The sequence below is a fragment of the Rhineura floridana genome, chromosome 15 (genome assembly GCF_030035675.1).
Source record: "Rhineura floridana isolate rRhiFlo1 chromosome 15, rRhiFlo1.hap2, whole genome shotgun sequence".
Classification (NCBI taxonomy): Eukaryota; Metazoa; Chordata; class Lepidosauria; order Squamata; family Rhineuridae; genus Rhineura; species Rhineura floridana.
Window position 1 is genome coordinate 37,600,254 of NC_084494.1, and position 26,953 is coordinate 37,627,206.

The 26,953-nt window shown below is 43.6% G+C and overlaps 1 protein-coding gene across 6 annotated transcripts in view; it reads right to left on the bottom strand.

The window, feature by feature from the left end:
• Nucleotides 1-26,953, bottom strand: part of PAK4 (p21 (RAC1) activated kinase 4) — a 75,637-nt gene that overhangs the window by 43,119 nt on the left and 5,565 nt on the right. The window contains exon 1 of one of the 6 annotated variants that reach the window (XM_061598068.1): nucleotides 4,357-4,617. The exons of the other annotated variants lie outside the window; for them this stretch is intronic. The gene's annotated coding sequence lies outside the window, so the exon portion shown is untranslated. Of the gene's footprint in view, nucleotides 1-4,356; nucleotides 4,618-26,953 lie in introns of those variants that run through there. 6 annotated transcript variants of the gene reach the window in all.

The window sequence follows — 26,953 nt, forward strand, 5'->3', positions numbered from 1 at the left end:
AAAAAATGCTGTAGTTATTATTTTAATAAAGAGCCACAACAAATGAATACACTGCTTGCTCTCTAAGAACATGTATCTTGAATTTATCCAACGTGAGCATCGGAACAGAACTGTTGTAAATCTTCAATAGCTTTTGATCCATCAGAAATATACCTGGTCTTGAACTGAATATAGTATTGCCAGACTAAAATCAGCTGATGAAAGACCTACAGAAACATAATTTGTTTACAACTCATGAAACTTGAGTGTGTAGTTTAGGGTTAGAACTGCAATTATGGGGAAAGCTTTACCTGTCGACATGACAGACCCCGTATTACTTGTGTGTGACCACTGATTCATTTTGGGGCACTCCACCCCCACCTACAAAAGAGGATACAAATGCACATATGACAAACCACATGCAAATTTGTGTCTTCTTTTGTGAGTGCAGCAGAGGGCCCAATCCCCATACAATCAGCTATTGGACTACTCTTGGTCAGTTCATCAGGTTTCCACAGTCAAGTCAAAGGCAACAAGCATATGTTAGTACCAGATGTGGGAAGTGATGTGGGTTTTCTGGAAATTTTTCTGGAAAACATTACTGCGCAAATTTGCATAGGGCAATTTTCTGATGCCCTAGAGTAACTTGAATTCCTGCACTGAGCAGGGGGTTGGACTCAATGGCCTTACAGGCCCCTCCCAATGCTACTATTCTATGATTCTAATCTAATGCTACTAATAAATATATGAAACAGAAGATTTTCCAGAGAAATGTCCCCACCCCACATCACTGGATGCAAGCATTGCACAGCCATAGGAGGGCATCTTGCACCTGCTTTGCTTGCTGCTCCAATTCCAGCACAAGACTCTTCCACAGTGAAGTGGCTTTGTGGTGCTGCACCAGATGTGCAGAATATGCCATCCCAAAGTGGTAGCGACATGAAAAATTCTCAGGTCAGTTCAATACAGTGGATGAAATGGAACCAGTGATATGGAAGCTGCTCAGCTTTGGTTTATGTGCCTAGTCCTTCTTTCTGAGCCCCACAACTCTCTCACTTGTAGGACCAACTGGCTGAAGTAAAGTGAAGACGAGACTACAATCCACCCCTTCAGCCTTTTGGAAGAGCAGCACGTGGCATGAATCTGTCACCAGAACTACTGGTCCATTTTGTTGTAGGATGAGTTTCCAGGGGCTCTTGCCTCATTAGCTTGATTAGTCCTGCTCAGAACTTCACACGCACACTCAACCCAACATGTCCTGAAACAAGCAACCAGGGTCCTGTCTTGCCTTCAACATTAGTCATCTAGGGATGTGGGGTGGAAAATCTTCTATTGTTTTTTTTCTCCATGAAAAATATTCCATTTCATAAGTTCAACAGTAACAAATGAATGGATGCAAATGCAGTATTAGGCAAGGTTGGAAGTTTCAAAGTTTTGAGTTTTGTTTAGTAAATATAGTTAAACATGTAAAAGTATACTAAAAATTTAGTAAAACATGCCAAAGTACATCACTCTAGGTAGGGCATCAGAATTTTTATGTTAACAGATCACCTTCTGATGCGCATTATCCTAATCTGCATAGAAAGGTTTTCCAGATCAAAATTTTCAGGAAAACCCACATCCCTGCAGTCATCAAGCCATAGCAGGCAGATGGCTACCCCAAATGGCTTTCCAGCAACACTACCCTGCCATCACCACCACTCAGTCAATTGCCCCTTTGGGCCTGACAGAGGAATTTTCATTCCCAGCAGAGGCACATTCAAGAGCAGCAGCATTTCCCCTCCACTATGCTGCAGGCAAAGTATTTGGGAGGGGGGAAGAACAGCAGTAAGAGAATGCACAGCCCGTGGTAGGCAGGGAATGTAAACTGCAAATTAAATATAAAGAGCAGCACACAACAACTTTCGTCATGAGGTCTAGAAGTCTGCAAAGCCATTATTGGGCTATGAGCCATGGAAACTCTTCTCGTAGTGTGGAATTCAGTTATTTGGAAATAGGAATACCCAGGTTGGTTTTTGGCAAACCTTGGTTGGTAATTCCCCCCCCCAAAGTAATCTCTCTCTACTCTTCCTGCTACATCCTTGCCCAGGACATTCATTCATCCAGCCCCACCCCTCTCAGCTGCTTGAAGATCTAGTCTTCCCTTACTGCCCCTTATGCCTGAAACTCCCTCACAGAATATTTATGCATTGTTGCCTCTCTTCCTTCCTTCCTCCTTAAAACTCACCTTTTTCATTACACACAGGGCAGAACCTCTTAGTCTCCATCCCACGCAGTAACTAGCCCTATGCATATGGTACTGAAATAAATGCACTTTCCCTGTTTGCCCCCAATCTCCTTTTCCCACTACCTTTCTCTGTTATCTGCCCTTATCTGCATTTCCTGAATTATTTCTGTCTTTTTAAAATTCAATTTCTTAACTGTACAAATCAAAATCTTCATAGAAATTTAGATGCCTATTACATATATATATGCATGCGCCTTTCATTTCTATTAAGAACCCAAACAACTGAGGAAATACCTTTTTACAAAACCAGCTCATCTTCCAGCTGACATCTCTGAACTATAGAGTTGCACAGAATTCTTTCTGGTATAGGTATTCAAAGTAAAAAAAATTAAAATGACCAAAGTTGCAATACATCCCTAGGCTTTACAGTGAAGTAAAGCAAATGAGCAAATTGACTGAAAGTTTTCCATCATGTTTGCAGTCATGGCTCACCTTGGCCAGTTATTTTAAGCAGGCTTTCAAAGAAAGTTTTTTTGAGAAGAGCCTGAAAAACGACTCATCCAACATGCCTCATCCTATACCATCTCCCCAATCTTCCACCCCTCAGGTACTCCACATTGGGGGAGGCACCAACAAAGGCAGGATCCTGAGATTAGAAAGTCTCAGCTTTTAGCATTGTCCCCCTCCCCAAAGGTTTGCCTTTAGAAATAAAGTTGTCCCACCACATGGAAGAGCCTCCCTTTAGAAACAAGACATGCACTGTCTATCCTACTCTTCAGGGTATCCTGAAGACCTTTTGGGTCATCCAGCCATTTCCTGGCTGTTGATACTGGTAGGTGTGTATTGTTGGTTGCTGTGAAAATTTCTGGAATTGTATTGTTTTATAATTTACTGTATTATTTTCCTAAGTTTGAACACTGCATTGGAATTAGGCCCAAATGTCAGTATTTTAAAATGAATGAAATGGTTTTATCTGTTTTGGTTAGGTGCCTCAAACTGAAAGAGATGGTGTATAAATGTTTTAAATAAAATTAAACAGTAGCCAGCAAAAGCTTGTACCATGTTCAAATAATGAAGACTAAGGTTCTACCATAACATTTCCAGCCTTCCTCCTAGACCAACAGAGTTGTTCTTTAGAATTTCTTGTGATTCTAGTTCTCAAGGAAGCCAATGAACACTGAAATTTGCATGCATGGCTTTCTGATGATAGATGCTGTACTATGCATTCAGCACCAGGGGGTAAGGTCTTCTGTCCGCCTCCCACCATCCTCTGATCCATTCCTCCCCCTAATATTTCCTGCATCAAAACTTTTCCCATCCTGCTCCTTTTTTCTTTACGTCTACAGCCCCTTCCAAAAAATCTCTCACAATCACACACTTGAGTTTTACAACGCTGAACAATCTAAGCTACTCTTGAGTAAACTGGGGGAAGGGAAGGCACTTTGAAGTTTGCATTATTATCTGCAGGGCCTTTCATCCCCAAAGCCCTTTTATATGCACACAGACTGAGGAGTATAGGAACAGCTTACCAAATTTTATCAGATAACCTCATCCATTTCTGTCCTCCCCCGCCCCGTTCCCTAACTGGCCCTGCAGCCTTACAGACCACAATCAACTGGGCGGTGCAGACATCCCCTGAAGACTGATTTAACCAAGAAAGTCACAATTACATTTTGACTGTCAACTGCCCATCCCCCCTCCTTTAGGCAACACTTTCAGAAGTGAGGGAGCAACTCTGCTTTTACCTGCAATAAGCCACTTCAGAGAGATAAATATGGAAACTTACAACACAGATTTCTAGTCTAAGAAGTGCAACCCTTTCCTCCAGAAGGTAAAAAAGGAGAAAGTTCGACACAAAATGAAATTAAATGTACAAAGATAGAGCCGGCCCTGCAACTAGCCTCTTCCTTTCCTTCAAAGCCTAATAAAAGTCACGCTGCGCCTCTTTCAAGCTGACCAGTGTAAGATTTTCACCAGAGGCCAATTGCACCACAGTGCCGTGCCCTGCTAAAATATAATGTGGGGAGGGGGAAGAGGCTGGCATTCGCCCACTTCAACAGCAAGGGCAGGGAATCCACCCTTCCTGAAAGCAGCTCACCCATGCAGCTCTGTGGGGGAAGGGGGAACAACTGGCAAGCAAATTCACTTACCTCTATCATTGCGGTACTTCCTGGAAAGTCAGTCAAAGGGTGCTGGAGAGGAGTAAGTCACAGAGCAAAGAAGGTGGGGGGGGGGACAGAAAGAATGTATCTCTGGAAGAGGGGCTTGGATTTTCTTCTGTGTTCAAAAGGGGAGAGTCCGTGGGTTTGCCTGACTAGGAGACACTTGATCCGGACAGGGACGCACACGCACTCCTTCGCTCACACTCCCTCCGCTCCTACACAAGTTTCCTGACGTTGCAAACTGAGAAGCACCGCCCTCCGTCTCCCCCCCCCAGCAGTCTGAAGTGGTGGAAGAAGGGAAGGCAGCAACAGCACCCCTAGTGGCAAAGTGAGGCAGGGACACATAAAGACAAGGAAGTGAAAGGCTAAGTAAACATTTGGGCTAGTTTTGTGCCTTTTTGTAACTCTCAGTGTATATGAACAGTTGCATACCTTCAAGGGGAAGTCCCAAGATGTCCCCTTAATAGTAATATCGGGTTACAGACAACTGGGTTCTACTTACAGGAGACCCACTGAAATTAAGAGCCTTTAGTCAGTCATGTCCATTAACTTCAATGGGTCTTCTCTGAGTAGGACTAGTATTGGATATAACCCATCATTTATAAAATGGGATTCGGAAACCTTCCGGTCTTAGGGGTGGGGTGGGCTTGTTACTCAGGAAGGGGAAGATGAGGGGAAAGTATTCTGCACATGCTCAAAGCTAGCCATTTCTCCACATATGCCAGTGCCTAACCCCAACATTTGGGTCTAGCACTGAATTCCAGTGCAGTGTGGATCTGATTGAGCCCCACTGAGAGAGCAGCAATGGTGGATGCCCTCAGGCCCTAGGCTTTGAATCCACCTGTGGGGGCGGGATACAGACGTGCAATTTTAATCCATAGAAATAGGCACAACTGCTGCTAAACTATACCCAGGCTCAGCCTTGCTTCTGTCTCTCACCCCTTACTAGAGCACTTGAAATGGGAGGCCACCCACTGGACTGTGCCCCCCTTCACACATAGTTCCCAGCCGCAGTCAGGTGGAAGAGGCCCAGAGACCTAGAAAGTCACCTTTCCTCATCAATCGCCTTTCCCCCTGTAATAATCCTTAAATTACAGGGGTACAACACCCATGATCATGCCAACTATACACATGGAGTCATCTGATCTTTGTACACCTTTCTACGTTGCCAGGGACCTGGAGTTTCACTCTAGAGGCATTTCCTTTTTCCTCCAGCCGTTTTCATCCCCAGGGAGGAGCTGGCATCAATTCCCAGGACACAAACGCTCCCTGACTGTTTCTACTCTTTCCTCTCCCCCACCCCCCCCACGGCTGCTTCTGAACTGTCTTCCTTCCCCCACCCCCCAAAAAATTATTTACTTGTATTAATTAATTCAAATGGGCACAGATATATGACAGCCTCTCGCATCTTGGGAAGCTGGCAACCCCACCTCTGCTCCGGGACACAGACCCAGCAAAACTGGGACTTTGGACCCATCCGTCTGCTCACAGTTTCACTTGGCTGGGATGCCAATGCTAGAAACAGGACTGAAAGCTATCAGCAACAAGGAAGGGAGCGGCCTGAGGTTCTCAGGATCAACAAACGCAGAGGAAAAGAAGCGCAGCATATACACATGTAGGAAGTGGCAACTCCTATCTTCCAACTTAAATGTTTCCAGTTTTAAGGTTGTTACTGTTTTCACAGATATTAACGAGCCCACCTCATCTTTTTGGCTTCTGGCCATTTATTAAGTGGTAACACAAGCACCAGAAAAATTAGAATGGGCTGTAGGATCTCATTCATAGTAACACGAGAGATATGAAAGCTGAAGTTTGGAAGTCAGAGAGCGAAGCTTTTATTAAAAAAACACCACCTGGGATACACACATAATGTTCAAGACAAAGGATTAGAAGTATGCAGAAATATTTATCTTTAGCAGAAGAACACTATTTTTAGCACTACCTTGCCAGTGTCTTTACAAGTTAGAGATATATCATACAGACAGCAGTTAAATGGCCTCTAGGTTTAAAGCAGTGTGGGGAACCCATGGCCTTCCAGAAGTTGCTGAATTACAATTTCCATCATCCTGTGCCACTGGCCATGCTTGCTGGAGCTGATGGGAGTTGTAGTTCAGCAACATCTGGAGGGCCAAAGGTTCCCCACACCTGGTTTAAAGGAACATAAAATGCAATCTGTTCACAATCCTACTGGGGGCTCTTCCACAAGCGGTGTCCTCTCTGCCTATCGCATATACTCCTGCACCAGGGAAGAGCCAACCTCTCAGTCTAGTGGGACACAGCACCAGAACTTTCTTGCATGCATTAGAATTTTATCGACACTTATTAACCACACAGAACAAATGAGGCTTTATGGTACAAACAACTTATCCAGAGTTATAAGAGGCATAAATTCCTCTAAGCCCAGTCTATTCCTTGAAATGTATCAGGATTTTACAAGGATTTCCACACATAGTCCGTCCCCCCCCCCGCAAGCCCCATTAAGGACTTGAGGCTCATAAGATTTCCTTGCTATTGTTTCCACTGCCAGCAATTCCATCTACCGCATTTTGGTTGTGCTCAAGCCTGCTGGCATGTCATGTGCATGACCTTGTAGAAGAGAAAGGGGTTAACAGAAACAAGAACTGAAGTAGAGGGAACTGGAGCCAGAGCGGCAGAGGAGTTCAACCTGCAGCCAATGAGGCAGCAGCATTTGAAACAAGAACATCCAATCAGGTGCCGCATCTGGTGGTTCAACATCAAGGGGGAAAGGGGTGGGGGGAAGAGCAGAGTCCTGGCGAGTCCTGAAATACTGACCTAGAAACATCCTTGATCCACAAAGGGGTGCTATCCAAAAGAACCAAGTCCTCAAACATCGCCCACCCTACCCCTCATGTTGCAAAGTGTCAACAAAAAGGAAAGGATGCCATATATTAATTGATTGCAGAACTAAGACCTCATCCTTACAATGGCAAGTTGTTTAGATAGCAGTGCACCCTCACCCATTGATTTAGATCTCCAGCTTGCTTTACACCCCGTATTCCCAATGTGGTAGGCAACTAACACACACACAAGTTAATATCTCCCGTATCGTCCCCTCTTTTAAACAGTGAAGAACTATTCTTGCTCATTCCCAAGGCAGGTGTTTAGGGTTTTACAGGTAAACATCACCTTGATTTGTGCCCAGAACACTGCAGGAAGCCAATGGAGACACTGGAATGATGGTATCTGTGGCAATGTTAGGAATGTCAAGAAGGATATTTTGCATTGATATAATGCTTTCCGAATTTTCTCTCAGCAATCCTTATAACCATCCTGTAATACAGGCCAGTATCCCCTATACTGTCAGGGATGAGACTGTTAAGGCTACCTACTCAGTCACGGCTGAGGCAATTTGAACAGGAACTTACCACCCAGGGCTACCTCTACAAACCTGGACTGGAGTCAGGGCCAGTTTAACAACTGCAGCTTCTCAAAGGAACTTTGGGAATTTTGTTCATACCAATTCTGACCTGAATCAAGATGAGGTAGAACAAGTCTCTGTCTGGAAAGACAAGAGTCTGAACTAAGGAACATCCAGGAGACTCAGGTTCGTGGCTGCCCTATTGCACCATCACACAGCACAGGAAATGCACAACCTCAAAATCATCTGCAAGAACAAGCCATTCAGGTACATGGCAAATTAACAGCTATCCGATTCCGGGTGCGGGCAAGGAATTCCCCCAGCTATTTTTAATTGCCACCAAAGAAAACACACAGGCAAGAGAGACTTAAGGAATAGACCCATCTTCATAGCCAACATCTTCCCTGTCTAAGGTAAATACTATATCTCACTGGTTCAGGCCACTACATAGGCAAGGGCCTCAATAGCTGGGGATGTCCAGTCACAGGCATCCCAGCGGCATCTTGCCTACTTTGGCTCATTGATTTCCATACTGTTCTTCAGGACAATTCTGAATGAAGACTCAAACTAGAGCAACTCACCTACCGAGACCGTCAAACACTCTTTTGCTATCTACTAGCTCCGCCCCTTTTCAATGAGTGGACAGCAAGAGGTGGCACATCAAGCAGGCAGAAATAACCCAAACAGATACACAAACCTTTCGTTCTCCAGTCCTGCTAAAAACAGAGACTTTGTCAGCTGAAACTTTCTGGGAGTTTGGTTGTCATTTCCTTTTCCGATTCTGGCCTCCTAACTGCAACACAATGACTCAACTTCAAATCATCACCATTGCAGGGGGCTGAAACCAGCACATTTCTCGGTCCGCTTCCTGATAGGTGTGAGTCTTGGCCAGCTCACTGGGGTTGAGTCACTTAGGTTCAGCACAACACTTTCTGATTCCTTCTCCTGGCCTCTGAATCCTTGCAGTCCTTCCAGCGTCAAGCAAAGACCTTTCTATTCCAACAAGCCTTTGGTACTGACGGCTGCTAAAGATGGGGCTTGACGGGAACTGCATTGCTAATGCCCAATTCCTCCATTTTTAAACTTTTTTTTTATTCTCTTTTAGCCATAAGTATGAATGGTTTTAATATTGGAATTAGTTCAATTTTATTTTAATCCAGACTCTGTATGTTTTAATGATATGTGTTTTTATCTGGAAGCCACCGCGAGTTCCAGTTTTGGATGGATGGCGGAGTATAAATAAATAAATAAATAAATAAATCATCATCATCATCCTCCTCCCCTCCTTAGAGCAAGATCCAATTTGTCCTGCAAATTCACTCAGCTCCAATCCTCCTTCCCCAAAAAGGTCAACACACAGAGAAGTGTAGTGCACAGACTATACTTCATACCATTCATGCACACAGACACATGAGACAAAAAAATCTGACATTTTATGCAACGCCGAATTACAATAGAACATGCAAGAGAAATTCAAGCGTAACACAGGCGTCATGTTCTTGTCACAGATCAAGAAGCAACTAATTTAACCCTTATTAATAATGGTGGTGGGAATCCAAGGATGTTGCCAGCTCTCTCTTCAAAATTGTGCAGGAACTCCCTCCTGCACAAGAGTCAAAGAAAAGATATTGGGGCCCCTAGCATGGCAGAGGGGACAAAGAAGAAGGAACACAGTGCACTCTCCTCCAGTCAAGTTTGTATTTTATTATGTATTGCTTATAATAATAAAAACAATTATAATAACGTTTTAGTATATTATAGATATTATGGTAAGTATTGACATATATGTTCTTTTACGTTCTATCATGTAAGCCACCCTGTGGTCTCCTGACGAAGGGTGTTATATAAATTTATAAATAAATTGGGGATGCCTACTGTGAAGAACCAGCATTAGCCATCACTTTGAGACACGTACAAGAAAAGGACTTCAAACCCAAAGCGCCTTTTGCAGTTTAGAAGCCATTCCTTTTATCTCAGACAGCTTCTGTTCAAGGACAAGCCAAGGTCAGCCTCCAAGACAAATGATGGTGACAATACACCTCCAGCCTTAACAGAGAACTCTCCTACAAGGTCAGACAAATCGGGACAAAAATCCCAGTGGCAAGAAAAGATATTTCTAGCAATAAAGCAATCACGAATTAAATCAAAATCCCTTTTCATTTATGTACAATCAATCTTAGCCTCCCAATGGCCTCCAAGAGGAATTTGCTGTAATCATGAATTTAATGCAGACTGGCAGCTGACCGTATGGCTTGCACTAATTGCATCTTGGGGGGAAAAGCTGTCCTTCTACTGCAGATTCTGGGTCCGTTCTTTCCCCCTCCCAACCTCCAAAGGAAGATTCTGTTCTCTGAATGATATCAAGTCTCTGAGGGTATCCACCAGCGGAAATGAGATGGAAACCAAGCCTTCCTCGTAGGAATAGGGTGAAATGGTAGCCTTTATATTTTCAGAGGCAACTGCCCACAGAGAAATACTTATAAGCAGTAGAAACAACAACTAATCTATTAAGTTGATCATGCAGTGAAAGCATTTTAGGACACAGAAAGATCACTGGCAGGGATGGAGGGAAAAGTTCAGAAAACACTCTTTTCCCCTGCAGGTTGTTTGCAGACCTCCTAAGCTTAATTTAGCCTCTCCAGCTGTTTCCCAACAAGCTTTGCCATGCAAAAGCTCTCGGTTTAACTAGCCATCTCTCCTTTCTGAGAGCCAGTGTGGTGTAGTTGTTAAGGTGCTGGACTACGACCTGGGAGACCAGGGTTTGAATCCCCACACAGCCATGAAGCTCACTGGGTGACCTTGGGCCAGTCACTGTGTCTCAGCCTCAGAGGAAGGCAATGGGAAACCCCCTCTGAATACTGCTTACCATGAAAACCCTATTCGTAGGGTCGCCATAAGTTGGGATGGACTTGAAGGCAGTCCATTTCCATTCCTCTCCTTTCTTGAATAGATAAACAGAAAGACCTGCTTAAAGCAATTCAGTCAGACACAGCTGTTTGTTAAGGTGTGTTCTCACTGAGTGTGCTTGATCTCAAACTTGAAAATATTGTGGAGTGAAGAAGATATATCCAAACTAAATAAGATTTTCATAAACCACACAACACAGCCCTCATAATTTATATCCATCAACCCCCACTGAGCCAGCCATTCCCCATCGCTTTTGGCAAAGATGCATCCGGCACCTTATTAGATTAGACTGGGGAAAGCAGCACATTTCAAATAAAAATGAGATTAACCTTATAAAAGCACCAGCCATCTGCAAGTCTGTTCCTTGGAAGATCTCAGGATTCCCTATGAAATAAATCTACACACACATTTTTAAAGCAACTCTGCATAATGAATACACAACTAAAAGCCAAAATGCGAAACAGAGAAGGCAGTGATCAGCTATGCTGCTGCCCAGGTCTCAGACACATGAAGACCTTTGAGGTAAAGCTTCAAAAAACATTGTTCTGGTTAGAGATTATTTGGAATTACAAGGGTGAAGGGGAGCACCTCATAAATGGCTTTAACAGAATATTTTATTGGGTTCTCTCCATCATAGCTTGTTTAGAATCAATCATGGCTAGTGAACCCAGAAATGACCTATGATGGGTTCAAAGTAACAGCATGATTCTTCTTATATTGTTTTAAATTTTAAAATTGTGTTTTAAATTGTTTTTAAAATATGTGTTTTAAATTGTATATTTGTTTTAATGTTTTGTATTGCTGTAAACCGCCCAGAGAGCTTCAGCTATGGGGCGGTATACAAGTACAATAAATAAATAAATAAACAAATAAACAAATGATGCACACAAGAGCTTCATTCAAATGATTCCCTCTCCATCCCACCACTCAAACTTTTTGCAAACCTGTCACTCATCTGACAGGGCTTGGCAGATTGCATCCAAGGGCTAAAAAAGGAATTACAAGTTCTGGCTCAACTTCTGAAAGCATTGAAAGGCTGTAAGCAATGCTACTCCACAACTTTTCAAATACTTTGCTACTCCCGTAAAGCCCTTGACAGAAGTCCTTTCACCGTTAATCCCAGAGAATGACTTGGTTACGCTCTCCAGCTTTTCCCATTGCACCCACTACTCTATGAAGCCCACACATTGTGCATCTCTGTTTTTAATCAGCCAAACAGAAATATTTGTGATGGGAAAGTAGGCACATGCAGGGGAAAATTAGAGATAAAGACTTCCCTATGACATTAATGAGCAGATGCTGAAGCTTCACAGACCTGGTTCTTCCTTGCATTCCTCCTATCCAATACCACAAAGATATACTTGACACCAAATAGTCTAAAAGTGCTCATTAATAAAGAATCACAACCATCAGAGCCACCTCTTGAAATGATAAAGAAAAAAAAATTTTTTTTTAAGTTTAAAGGAGTTATCTTGGCTCTCCTCACCCTAGCAACTGTTTGCACATATCAGAGACAGGTTCTCCAGATGTTGCTGGACTACAATTCCCATCATCCTCAGCCACTCATCATAATAGATGGGGTTGCTGGGAGTCCATCAACATCTGGAGAACTACCCCTGGCAACTGTTGTTTTACATTTTTTGGGGGGGGGGAGATCAAAAGCAAATCCTGAACAGAGTTGTAATTTCTGCAACTGCGGATCTTGTCCTAGTTATAAACTTTGGCAAATACGTATGGGAGGCAGAATTCACAACTGACTCGCTTTCCTCAAGGCCAGCAAACACATATATGAACGAACCTATCTTCATGCTTACTTGATACACAAAGCCAGCTCAGCAAAAGCTGCTGAAGGAACCTAAAGGACAGAAGATGCTCTTGCTGCTCAAAAATAATAAGCAACCAGAAGAATGGGAAAACTAAGCCATTTTGGAGGAATACTAAATAAGGTAGCTGATATAGCTACCATGAGCTTGGAGAATTAAGTCCCACCTTAGCACATGCTCAAGATGTGGGATACACAAAGAATAAATGGATACCCCATTTATCCATTTCACTTCTCTGCACAGGGAAGTTTTTGGATCAGCAGACATCTCTACAGCACTTTTTACTGTCCAAATGGCATTATTTTTATTGATACTCATCCATGCAGCAGTGCTTCATGTTTATTTCCAGACCTCCCTCCTCAGTAAGGCAGGCCAGGGCCAGCAGCCCCAAAAGAGGAGTGGGGAGCGCGATGTAGAGAAAGAGAGCACCTTGCCTAAGACATCTAGTCAGTTTATCACTGAGGCTGAGATTTGACCCGGGTTCTCTTGGCTCACACTCTTAGCCACAACTTCCTCCTAACGTATTTGAACCTTGCAAACAACCCCCCTGCTAGCCCACCTGCCCTTATGTGTTAGCATAAGCCATTTGCAGCTTGTGAGCAGCCAGGAACAAGGAGAACCCACTCCCCATCCTATTTACAAGACCTTTCCTACCAGCTCTCTGGGGGCAATTCTTGTTTCCCACAGGCTAGCACATAGGAGCCTGGCAGCACCAGGCTTCAAGGCTGAGTGGGGTTTTAAGTATACCAAACCCAACTCTGTGCCCACTGAAGACCACTGGCCTCAGCAACATTCCCAGTGAGTCTCCTCCTTTTTCAGCTGCCAGTTAAAGCTCTTCCCTCTGTAACCAGAAAGATATGCAGAGTGGCCTAAGGAATCCCTCACATTACTCCCTATTAGTCACATTTGGGAACTGTCAGCCACGTCTCTGGCTACCAGCTTCAGACAAGAGCTGCTGACATATCCTGTCCCAATAGTTTTTGCTATGAGGACACCAGAGAACTCAGAAAAGATAAGTACAGAATGAGTCCGTGCCAAAGCAGACTTTTGGGCATTGCTTGTCAAGCTGTGAATATACATACACATTCACATGCCTCCCATTTACAGGGCCAAACACCTTGTGACAACATCCCTTTCTAGCAATTAACATACCTAGAAGGCGAAAGAGCAGATCCAGGCATCACAACATGAGGGGCAATGAGTGATCTATCACCTCTCAATACACACAAGCCTTTGCATGAGGCAAGATGGATCTGCAGCTCTGAGAGATGCAAAGAGGCCTGGCCAATTTAGCAGCAGTCAGCGCCTGAAAGATCTTCAAAGGGAAGACGAGCAGAGGAGGGAGAATGGGGAAGGCAGGCATGCAAGGAATGCAAAAAGATCTGACAAGGGCATCTCCAGCTATCCCACCTAAAGAGCAGGCAGACTGCACACTGGAGATCAGCTCTTAAACAGTCATGTGGCCATCAGGACCAACCTAAGGCATTTTTTGCTGGGGATAGGAGGGAGTGGCAACTCACTCCACTCTATTATCTAAAACACTGTTCTTCAACCTTGGAAGCTGTAGTCCAACAACATCTGGGGACCCATCATCCCCAGACAGCATGGTCAATGGTCAAGGATTATGGGAGCTGTAATCCATCAACATCTGGGGACCCACGGTTGAAGAACATTGATCTAAAACATAGAATACAACCCACATATTAATTTTGACAGACCTTGCAAATAAAAACCCAATGCATTGTGCCCTAGGTCAAGCCCATCGCCGCCACTTTGCCACTCTTAATGGCACTCACAATTTATCAGCTGAGGTGACCACCTCACTTTGCCTTGTGGTAGGAACACCTCTTCTGGCCACATCAGGCTTACAAAGCATTCCCTAAGGCTATAGGACCCAGTGGCAAGGTTCAGCTGTGGAGGTGCTGTTGTGAGCATCCTCACATATACAGCAGTGGAGGTGTCAGGTTAGACAAGCCAGAGAGGAAGGTGGGGAGGGGAAGGAAGTTGCATTATATGGAATTAGACCATTCACCCAGTAAGCCAGTCTTGTCTACACACCTGCTTTCTGCAATTCTTCAGGGTTTCAGACAAGAGACTTAGCCAGCGCTACTGAAAAATGCTGGGGACTGATCCTGGGACCTTCCACATGTAAACATTGTGCTCTGCCACTCAGCTATGGCCCAGGGAGGGATCTTTGGAAACAATATAAATGCAACACCCTTTTTATTCCACAGGCAAACCTGTTTTCCTCTGAATAGCCAAAGAGATGGTCTGAAGGCAGCACATACACCAGCCTTGTGGAGGCTAACATAGTCTGAGCAGTGCCTGAATGGGAGACCCCTTTAGGAGCTCCAAATGTGCCACCCTGAGCTCCCCAGAGGAAAGGGAAAATATAAATATTTAAAGAATAGAAATCCTCAGCAGATCCACCCACCATTTCCAGAAACGCCAGTCATAATGCATCTTTTTTAGAGGAAATGTCCTTCTCTTGTTTTGTACAAGCTCCCTGAGGTGCACAACAATAATGTCAAAGGGCTTATGGTGCCAGCAGAGCTTCAGCAAGCAATTACTATTAGGCAGTAATTAATCTGCAAGTTGATTGAGCAAGACCCTTAATTAGCCCTTTACACAGTTACCAAAATTGCAGTGTATTTTTCTGCTAAACACACATGTGGGATGGGAGGGAAGGACAGTTGGGTAAACCTCCAGCAATTGCTACTAATTTTCATTAGTGGGAAGCATACTCATTACTTTAAAATATTTAAGCGAGTTTAAGGAGATGTTCATGATGTTAAACAACCCCTTGTCTTCCTCACTTATGTTATCTATGGCTCATCTCAGCTGAGGGTACTGGCCCAAGTACAAATGACCCCTCCCCTAGAGAACCTGGGAAGTGCCAGTTCTCTCCTATTTTCTTCTGTAAAGCAGGAACAAAGATACCATCAAAAGATTCAGCCACATGCTTGAACCTCTTCTCTCTCCCCCATTCCCCAGTCCCCCCCACAAAAAAATCTGATGGCAGGTCTACAGGTCTCAGCCAACTCCTAGCAGCATGAATTAGAGGTGGATCAGTAGGCAAGGGCCGGATGTTACTGATTTACCAACCTTGTGTGGGAGCGTGTGCATTTTCTGCTAGTTTAACTAACATTCATTTTATTAATCACTGCCTTTCCTTTCCATTACACATAACTCCATCTTGCTTCATTTAGAGCCATGAACTAAAAACTAGAGCTACAAATCTAGCCATTTATAATGAGAATCATTTAAAACTAATTCTTGCTCATTAAAATAATGCCTGCCAATTGTCTTGTCATTTTCACTCTAAACACTCTTTAAGTTCCCTCCTGCCGTTTCTCATCCTTAACAGGCATTTACTACTTGCCATGTTAGCAGACATCCCCCCCCCCCCCGGGGGCTGCTCACAGATTCAAACATATTCCCAGCATTCAAAAGCCTAATTACTTTTCAAGGCCACCGTGTAAACAAAGAAAAGGACACATGGAGGAGAGGCAACAACTGAAGCATTTGCAGTACAGAAGAGGTCCAGGAATGCACCCTAACACTGGATTAAAATTCACTAATAGGCAAAAAACCTTGCCGTTTAAGAATGTACCTATAGCCCACAGATATTTCTACCAAACTTTAAAAAGCAGGGAAATTGGGCAGCTATAGTGAATGCACCAGGGGAGCAGGAGACCTGGACTCCTCTCTGAGATATTGTACTGCCCTACAAAGTTGTCAAAATGCAAACACTATTTGGGTTGGTCTTTCACAGTCCAATCCACTTGCTGTGTAGCTTGGAAGAATTTGGTAACATATGCCTCTGAGCATATGGTGAGTGGTGGCAACACCTGCCATCTCCAAAGATGGAGAATTATATTTTTGTATGTTTGTTGGTGTTCTTCTTACTTTGCTTCTTTCCTGTGTTACTAATGTTTCTACAGAGAATCTAAACTAGAAAATGTTATTTCCCTCATTATTCATCCTAGAAATCTGTGTCAAATTTATTTTTATTAATTTCAAAGCCTTTTTATTGGTTAATGTCATATGATGGTGAAGATAGCCTTTTTTGTTTCAAACTGGAGGTTATGGTCTATTTCTATTTTGGGTGCATTAACAGTTGGACCTGAAACTGCAGTTTAATGTAAAATCAGACTGATTCCAATATGCTGCTACTTTAGCAATGGCTCTAGTTGTTGGAAAAAAGAGGATGCATGTTTTCAGCCTGCTATGTTTAAACCACTTTATTTAAGGCAAGGTGTTCACAATCAATTAAAAACATAGAGCACACCTAGAATTTTGCTAGAATATATTTCTCCTCCCATTGTTTTATCTTGTGCAAATTGAGAGACTTCTGAGGTCCACTGGAGATTATTTTGCAGACGTCAGTGCCATTATTCCACAATTATGTTTGGAGTTTTTTTGGTATAAATTTTGCAAAGTGTTGCTGTACTTCACATATTCATAGAAACAAAAGCAAAAGAAAATGATTTCCTATAGAAAACTTCACTAAAATTGCAAAGTAAATCAGACATATTTAAAGTGACCATCTGAACTATATCAACTGTCTTAATAATGTTGCTTCCTCCCGGCTAAAACAAGATCAGCACAGAACATATCTTCTATTATTTGGGCTGATTACAGGTGTTGCCACCACTCACCATATGCTCAGAGGCATATGTTACCAAATTCTTCCAAGCTACACAGCAAGTGGATTGGACTGTGAAAGACCAACCCAAATGGTGTTTGCATTTTGACAACTTTGTAGGGCTGTACAATATCTCAGAGAGGAGTCCAGGTCTCCTGCTCCCCTGGTGCATTCACTATAGCTGCCCAATTTCCCTGCTTTTTAAAGTTTGGTAGAAATATCTGTGGGCTATAGGTACATTCTTAAACCGCAAGGTTTTTTGCCTATTAGTGAATTTTCCTGCTTTTTAATCCGGGAGGTAAGAAATGGGATCCTGTGCAAGTTTGCTGAGAATGGATTGATCATTTGCATGCTTATTGAGTTAAGTGGGATTTACACACACACACACACCAGGCAATCATGCTTAGGATAGGTGAAACTGACCACAGGGGATGGGGAAGGGAGGAGAGGGAGGCGGGAGGGGTGGAAAGGCAGAGGGGAGGACTGGGAGGGGAGCAGGCAGGAGGGGGAGGGGAGAAGAAGGACAGATGTGGTCGTTTGCATGTTTATTGATTATTGAGTTCAGTGGGATTTACTCCCCTGCAATCATGCTTAGGATAGGGGAGGGACGGAGGGATGGAGTGGGCAGGGAAGCGGAAGAAGGAAGAGGGGAGGAGAAAGGGAGAGGAAAGGGGAAGGAGGGAAAAGGCAGGTCTGATCATTTGTATGATTATTGAGTTGAATCGGATATACTCCTATGCAATCATGATTAGGATGGGTAAAACTGACCAGGCTGGGCCTGCCAACCAAGACGTCTTCTGTATCTTTCACAGTTGGGCAGGGGGAAGGGACAATTCTACCTTGTGTTTTTTCCCATTACAATGTTGCAAGAACACTGGCACTTGGCTGACTTTCTATTCTCCTAAAGATACAGGATCAGTCTCAGGCCCTGAACCTGGCAACCCTACCTCCCACCCAAATTTAAAACAAAGCTGTCCCTGGCTACATCCACACCAGGCCTCTATTACACTTTGGACAATCATTATTTATTTATCTATTTATTTAGTGTATTTATATACCGCCCCATAGCCGAAGCTCTCTGGGTGGTTTACAATAACTAAAAACATTAAAAACAAATATACAAATTTAAAAACACATCTTTTAAAAACAATTTAAAACAATTTATCATGGCTTCTCTCAAAGCCATGGCTCAAAGCCAATCATGGCTTCTCTCAAAGAATCCTGGGAAGTGCCGTTAGTGAAGGGTGCTGAGAGTTGCTAGGAGACGCCCTGATCCCCTCACAGACCTTCAATCAGAGCAGCTGACTGTTCAACCACTCTGGCCACTGGAGCTCTGTCAGGGGAATAGGAGTCTCCTCTCAGCACCCTTCACAAACTACACTTCCCAGGAGTCTTTGAGGGAAGCCATGACTGTCTCATGTGAAATCAACTCTGGTGTGGGTGTGGCCCTCTGATTAGCCAAGCCCAGCAGCTATGAGGCTTTTAGAATACTGACAGTTGGTCCTTACTGAGCATGCTCCGCGCTATGATCGGGTCCCAGCCAAAATTTATTAAATTAATTAAAAATCAGCCAGGCATTTTTAAACTTTTAAACTGCAGTAGATGAAGGTCAGAGTATGGGGCAACGTCAGTATTAGGATTACAGGTACTCTGTGAACATGGCTGATTTTTAATGAATGACAACAGATTATAACTCTCAGAGAAAAAAGTCCAAAAGGGCTCTGAGGTTTTTCTCTCTCTTTTTACACTTTGAACTGTCTATTCTCTCTGACTGTTTTGTGTATCGCCATGAAAATTGACAGGGTTGTTAAGCAAGCGTTTCTGAGTTCAGGACTATAAGTTATGTAAGGTTTTGTTTTGAAATGAGCTTATGGGAAGCATCAGAATGGCATGGGGGGTATTTTCCATTTAACATTGCGGAATGTGAAAAATCCCGCTGACTATAGTATACAGCCGCTCTCATGGCTGTATAATGAAGTTGAGAGCCAAGACGTTTTGGAATTTCTAGACTTCCTAGTTATGTGGATTAAGCACAAGAGATACAGAGAGCGCTACTAGGATCCCTCACTAGTGTCAGTACCTGTTATCTACAAAATTCCCTGGCTTATGCAGCTTGCTCATGTATATCATACTTGCTCTGGGCCTAACCATAAACCACATCTGTGAGAAGTGCCTTCCTCCAGTGATTGGGCCCCTGCTTTTCTCTCTCTCTCTCTGCCTGACTCAAATAATTCATTTAGCGGGCTGACAAATCACACACCTCTCCCTGACAGTCTCCATTAGCATGAGGCAAAGCACACATTCCATCATGCACTTGTATGTATGTACATATCATCACACAGGAGAGTGAGCTTCCCAAACACTTGACATTGGGTCCTTCGGAGCAAAACAGCAGCCAGAAAAGGCCAAATACATTGCTGTTCATTGCCGGCAAGCTCAACATGGGTTGACAGGGACACGAACAGGGAGGAGGCAACTGGTGTGGTAAAATAAAGCAGAAACATAAGCTAGAAAAGATTTTTCAACAGATCTATCACACAAAAGAGAGGACTGAGCTTCCTTTCTCTCAGTAGCTCACATACTTTGATGTGCACCTTTCAGAGACAATTAGACAGAAGCTAGGCATTTTCTTCCTGGACCATACTCTTTCCAAGGGTAACTTGCACAAGAGATGCTCCCAACAGATCAGGCACTTAAACCAGTAGTGAACTCGAGGGGGACTGCAAGGAAGTGCAACTCCTGGACTTTTCCCCAAAGCAGGAGCAATGAACAGACCTGTACGGAGCACCACTGCAACAAAGAGATCCTCCTTGCTCTTGCAAGTAAATAAAGGGATAATGAATCTTTCAATTTTTTGTGTGTGACAGATTAGCGGAGAGGCAATTCAGAGAATGAAGAAAATCACATAGAGGCTGGATACCTTCTTTTTCTTTGATGCAGCTCCTAATTCAAACTAACATTTTAAATGGAAATAATTCTTCGCAAATGGTTTTAATTTCTAATTAAAAGCTAAAGATTGAAATTCAGCTGTCTGAAGATCTTTTGTCAAAGCTCAAGGTGTTTTACAAGTTGAACCTATTCATTCAGAAGTCAGCAGCTCCCGAGTTCAATGGAGCTCACTCCTAGGAAACTATGCACAGGAATGCAGTCATGCTGATCCTAGGAAATTGGGTCTTCTGCTACGTACTGCTGCTCTGTGTGTGCAATCAAAATAATGGATCAACACAGCTGTCTGGATTTTGGCCTCTTCTTAGGGGCATGGCAATGGGGGCTGTCACAATGAGCTCCTGTACTTCAAAATTTACCACTACACCACTGTCTAAAACTGCCATTTCAAGGAGCTAAGCCAAATGTTTAAAAAAATGGGGCAGAGAACACTAGAAGAGTACATACCATAATACATACAAATAAAATAGAAATCTGGGGCGCTGAGAGCCAGAGAATTTTTTCTACCTCTGTTTATGCACCAGGCCTAATTCTGAAATCTACCATGAGAACCACGGCAAGGGAGCTGGAGCCAGCAGAAAGTGAACAAGTTTTTCTTCCTTGGAGGAAAGCAAAGAAACACAAAGATTTTTCCTCCCTCAATGTAAGTCCATTATAATGGCTGCCGCTGAGCTGTGCTTGGGCCTTGCACAGCAGCCTGCCTTCACTGGGCCCATACAAGAGAATTAGCTATCTGGGATTAGTCAAATCAGTAAAGCTCTCGAAAGCGCCTCTTGCTCTCCTGAATGAATGTGCTCCCGTTAAGCCTTGAGAGAAAAAGGAGGGAGGCAGCGGAGGAGAGGAATGGAAGAAGAGCACAACATAGCACAGCTTCCACCTTAAGAATTGCTTAAATCTTGGAAAAACCAAGACCCAGATCCTTAGGGAAGCCTCGCACTGGCTAAGAGAACTGCTGTGAGTTATCAGCTGCACTTGGACTACAAACAGTGTTGTTTTTAAAAGCCAACTGCCTGACTCCACCTTGCAAATTCCTCCAAGTCCTCATCAAGAGGAATAGAAGTCAGCTTTTATCAAGAGATGCAGGTGCAGTTGAACTTGCGGGCAGGAAATTTATTGCACAACAGCAACAAAAAGTCATTCACAGCAGAAATGGGCAAGCTATGAACATTCCAGGGCTCCCCACACCATTGTGGGGCAGTGGATGGAAGGAGGGAGAGTCAGCAAGGAGACTTGGGAAATGCATTCACAAGACTGCCAAATCCCTTCAAGGGCAACAACTGCTACAACAGCACCCAAAATAGAAGACTATGACTGTATTATATATAGTTTCCTTAATTTAGAAAATGTATACTATTTACCATTAGAAAAGAAGTGTTAAATTTATTTATTAGATTTATATCATGGCCTTCCTCCCAGTAGGAGCCCAGGGTGGCAAATGCATACCAGCAGATCAGAGCTCAAACCTGGTTGTCAAGCTGCCACAGCCCCGCACAAAGTCAGGCACTGACACAGAGGCCATAACTGGACCTCAGCACAGACCTAATGCCCTGGAGGAGGACCCACAACAAACCAGTCAAGAGAAGAGCAGAGAGGCACTTATGTACAAAACTGTAGCCAGCAGATAAGACCACCGAGATGACAGCCAGCGGACCCCCAACTATCATCAATAGCCCTGAACGTGCATGTTCACATCCCCAAGGCACTGAAGGACAGCTTGGCGCCAACCTACAGCACTAGCCCTTTAAGGAGTTAGGGGGAGGTGGGGCTTGGTTCAGCGGTCAGGGCCTGCATGAGCTTGTCAGGACTCATTCCGCCTCTAACCTGTCCACGTTTCTACAAACCATGTCTAGACAGATCTGATTTTCAGGTGGCAGCTTCATTAGGTATTTATTTGCTCCTGAATACAATTCAACATGCAGATTTTGACCTTTCAAGCCCTAAACAACCTGGGTCCCATGTACCCTAGGAAGCACCTGCTCCCATATGTCCCTCCCATTCTCTGAGATTGACAGGAGAGGCTTTTGGGCAAGGACCACAGAGTACAGTCGTGGTGGCACCCCATTTGCAGAACCTGCTTCCCCAGGAGATCCCTCCTTGCTGTCAGTTCAACAGCTGTTCAAAGAAACTCTTCTCCTAAGAGCATGGCATGGCCAACCAGAAGGAAACGCTTTTAACTGCTGCTGCTTCATTTACCTGCCTTTGGCTTTTAGGGTTGTTTTAATGTTTTATGCATTTTTATGACTGTTTTATGCTGCTTTACTGCCATGTTGTATGCTACTCTGAGTGCCATTTTGGCAGAAGATGTGGCTTTAAATTGTTGGAAATACAGGCATACCAACAGACAATATAATGAATTCTCAGAGTACTTCCGTTTTTAATCAGCTTTGAGTTCACTGACTTAAAATTGCAACGAAGCTACAATTTCTCCTGCAGTGTTATCTGTCTTGTGTCTACTCCCCCCACCTAATTATCACATTTCCAAACATCAGGCTATTTGCATCTGCAAGGTAACAGCATAACAGCATTCAAGATCAACACCTTACTTTAAAGAACTTCTTTAAAGAATATTTAGAATTTCTAGGCACCCAATTTTCAACTGCTTGGCTCTATCCAAACCATTGTGCATCAATATGCTTCCATGGAATTATGGATAAGAGGCACAGGCAAAATTCCTCCCTGCCCAACATATGAACACAAAAAACTGTAATGCTGAACAAACAGGAGACTTTTTTTCCTTTCAGGCACAGATATTCAAAGAGACAGTCTCCCATATGTTCTTCAGGCACTCAAAATTAGAACATAAGGCTCTGCAGAAGAATGGGGCTTCAAACTCAAGATGTAAAAATATCTCCTCCTCCCACTCAACTCATAATTTTTTCATTTGAAAGAGGGGGGGAAATCAAGTAGCAAGATATCAACAGAAAGACTTTTAAAAAATAGATTCTTTTGACATACATTCTACACCTGCTTGCTTTCACCTTCAGTGTTTTGAAAATCTCAAGGAACTGAATTCCCCTCTCTTCTTACAACTCCATTTCTACCATCACTTTAGATTACTAGGCTGTCACTCGTTACACGTGCTCTGTATGCAGGTTCAATTCCCAGCATCTGCGGTTAAAGGGAGAGGTAACAAGTGATGGGAAAGAGCCTTTGCTGCCTGAGAATCAGACAGTGACCATTTAAAACATTTACATACTGCTCAGTCATAGGCATCTGATTGGCCCCTGCATGAACACTGAGCCAGAACATGGGCCCCTCTGGCCTGATCCAGTAGGCCCTTCTCACATTCTTACTAGGCTAGATGGACCAACAGCTGGAGACTAAGTGTCACATGTCTCTCTTTCCCAGATTAGCCTTATATTAACCCGTCTTTAAGAGCCCTGTAGCAAGACTTGTTCAATACAGAACCCCAAAGAATCAGACTAATTTTTGCAATATATATAAACAACAATTTCCTTCTGGGAGTGCTGATAAATGGTAACAAAATCACCATCACTCATACACACAGAAACAAAGCCGTATCTCAGTACACACCTGGATGGTGGAGTAAACAGAGTGGAAAAATTGCCCTCTTCTTCCGTTTTACATAACAAAAAGGAATTCAGACGGATACCGATATTAAACAGTTGTGCCCGGTTATGACCTTTCTTAAAAAACAAAGAACAAAACCCCTCTGAGCAGCAAAAGTTAAAGGCTTAAGCTCATAGAATTCATTTTTATTTTTTAATATAGAAGTGCCAGGCTTTTGTTTCAACTGAACTAAAGGCTAATCTTTCTGGTTAAGAAATGGTGGATAACAGAACATGTGGACACCTGCATGAAAAAACACACATCCAAGGCATCATAATAAATATGGAAAGGTACGTAATCGGCTCTTGGATCCAGAGATTCAAACAATGCTCTTCTATGCTGCCTAGGAACTTTGTTATTATTAATTTTATTTATTACCTGCTCTTCACCATAAAGTCCCAAGGCAGGTCACAACAATTTAAAACAATATTAAAAACAGTTTAAAACTAATTACAACCACAAGAACAGGGTGGGTCCTATCTCCCTAAAGAATCAGGTCTCCATTTAAAGCTGGGGGGGAGGAAAGCCTCTAACTCTTCTTTCCATGAATCACGTTCTTGGCAGGACAGTTTCATCCCTTACTGTATGTATTCTGCCCTGGTATCTAAGTAGATGAAGGACAGCTTAAAAGCCCTTTTAATACGTGTGCTGCTTGGGGCTGATGGGAGTTGTTACATCTGGAGGGCACCAGGTTGGTGAAGACTGAAATAAATAACAAACCCTGCTGAATGTGTTCCAAATTCTGGCCCATGTTTTGGCTCTACATGTTTCAGCTGTTACCCTGAAAGTGAAGAAAAAAGCTTTCTGTCACCCTATTCTCTCAATGCCCACAAGGTTCCAATGAACTGTTGCTACAAGCTCACAACTGCATCCACTCCTGCACCTGCTCATCTAGCTCGCTCCCAATTGTTTCATTGATCTTGCTTTCCCCCATGACTTTGCTTCACCACCTTTCCACTCAGCCAGTTATAGCTCCTACTCAACTACCCCTTTTCAAAGGAAGGAATGTCGTATCACAAGTCAGTATTTCACAAAAAAGTGAGCAGCACACACCTTACAAGATATGCCTTACACACTAGAGGGGAAACAAAACTGCATACAGGCCTCCTACATTAACTCATACATTACGTACTAAAAGGGGGCTTTTTAATACATATGTACAAAATATACTGTAGAAGAATTATTATTATATTGTTATTTTCTATTATTATATCCTGCTTTTCCTTCCAAAGGGAGCCCCGGTTGGCCAACAGGTGAAAAAGAACTAAAAACAAAAACTTGTTAAAAACATGTTTAAAAAACCAATCCCAATACAGTCGCAAACTGGGATAAGGTCTCTACTTAAAAGGCGTGTTGAAAGAGGAAGGTCTTCAGTAGATGTCGAAAAGACAACGGTGATGCCACCTGTCTAATATTCAAAGGGAGGGAATTCCAAAGGGTAGGTGCGACTACACTAAAGGTCCACTTCCTATGTTATATGGAACAGACCTTCTGATAAGATGGTATCTGCAGGAGGCCGTCACATGCGCAGCACAGGGATCAACTGAATCTATGAGACAATCTTTCAGGTACCCTGGTCCCAAGCTGTATAAGGCTTTATACATGAAAACCAGCACCTTGAACTTAGCCCAGTAGCTAATGGGCAGCCAGTGCAATTCTTGCAGCAGCAGCGTAGTAGTTTGGCGATATCCTGCCCCAGTGAGCAGTCGTGCCGCCACATTTTGCACAGGCTTCAAAACAGTTTAGATCTAAAATAACAAATGGTGTGGAATTTACAGTTAAGAGTTGGTAGCTTGGGGGTGCTCATGGAGGTCTCTTTGTCGGTTGAGACCCAGGTGACCTCAGTGGTTAGAGGTGCGCATGCCCAGCTTTGGTTGGTGCAGCAACTGAGGCCTTTTCTGGACAGGGATAAGCTGGCTACATTATCCATGCTCTGATAACTCCAAGATTGGATTATTTTAAAACCCTCTACGTGAGCTACCCTTGAAGACTATCTGGGAGCTGTAACAAGTGCAAATGTAATGGCCAGGGTGCTAATGGGAGCAGCAGATCAACTCCCATTCTAAAGCAGCCACACTAGCTGCCTATTGTCTTTTAGGTCCCAGGCTATGGTCTGAAGGCACATGAGGCCAGCACCCTGCTGAAGCTAAGCAGGGTCAGGTCTGGTCAGTGCCTGGATGGGAGACCGCCTGGGAACCATATGTAAGCCGCCTTGGGTTTCAATCATGAAAAGAAAGGCAAGGTATAAATGTAATAAATAAATAATAGGCCCAATTAAGGGTGCTTATGTTGATGGCCAGGATCCCAATTATCTGAGAGACAGCCTTCTCTGATATCAATCTACCCTTTCATTATGATCAGCAGGCAGCCTTCCCTTGGTGGTCCCCGTTCTGAATGAGGTGCATATGTGGGGACCTGAGGAAGAATATTTTCAGTGGTAGCTCCACAGCTGTGGAATGATTTCCCCACTGAGGTGTACCTTGTCTCTATGGTTTACTTATTTTGGCAACGTGAAGATGTACCTCTTTCATAAGGTGGAGAGGTCTGATGGATGAAGTCAATTTTAAGCACGATGCTGCTACTATATAAGTTATGTAGGTACTGTATGTGAATTTGATTTTACTTACTGTATTCTGTTTTATTGTGTTGTATACCACCCTGCAACTGTTATTGTGAAGGGCGGTATAAAAATGCCTTAATAAATAATATTCTAATAATCTTGTACTAGAACTCGAGGGGGCAGCTGGTATAACACAGTGGGGAGGAGAGCCAGGCTGGGGAATCCAGAGTCTGCGAGTTCAAATCCCCACTCGTGCCTCCTGGGTGTCAAGGGAAAGCTAAAGATCACCCCACAGTAAGTGGCTCAGGGGTTACGTGCCCCACCACCTGCGCAGCTGTGGGCAAGCTGCAGAGTCCCAAGGAGCCCAGTTGCCCCCCAGCTGGCCATTGCGGACAAGGAAGGGGCTGGCTTGTGCAGCTGTGGCAAGCTGAGCAGGCCCTAGCCAGCTGGGGAGGACTAGCCTCAGAGGGAGGCAATGGTAAACCAATACCACTTACCATGAAAACCCTATAAATAGGGTAGCCATAAGTCGGGATCGACTTGAAGGCAGTCCATTTCCATTTTCCAGAACTCAAGGGATATTCAATGAAGCAACAGATATTCAGAAGCATACTGCCTCTGTCAATGGAGGGAGAACATAGCCATCATGGCTAGTAGCCATTGACAACCTTCTCTTCCATGAATTTGTCTAAACTTCCTTTAAAGTCATCCAAGTTGGTAGCCATCACCGCCCCTTGTGAGAGCGAATTCCA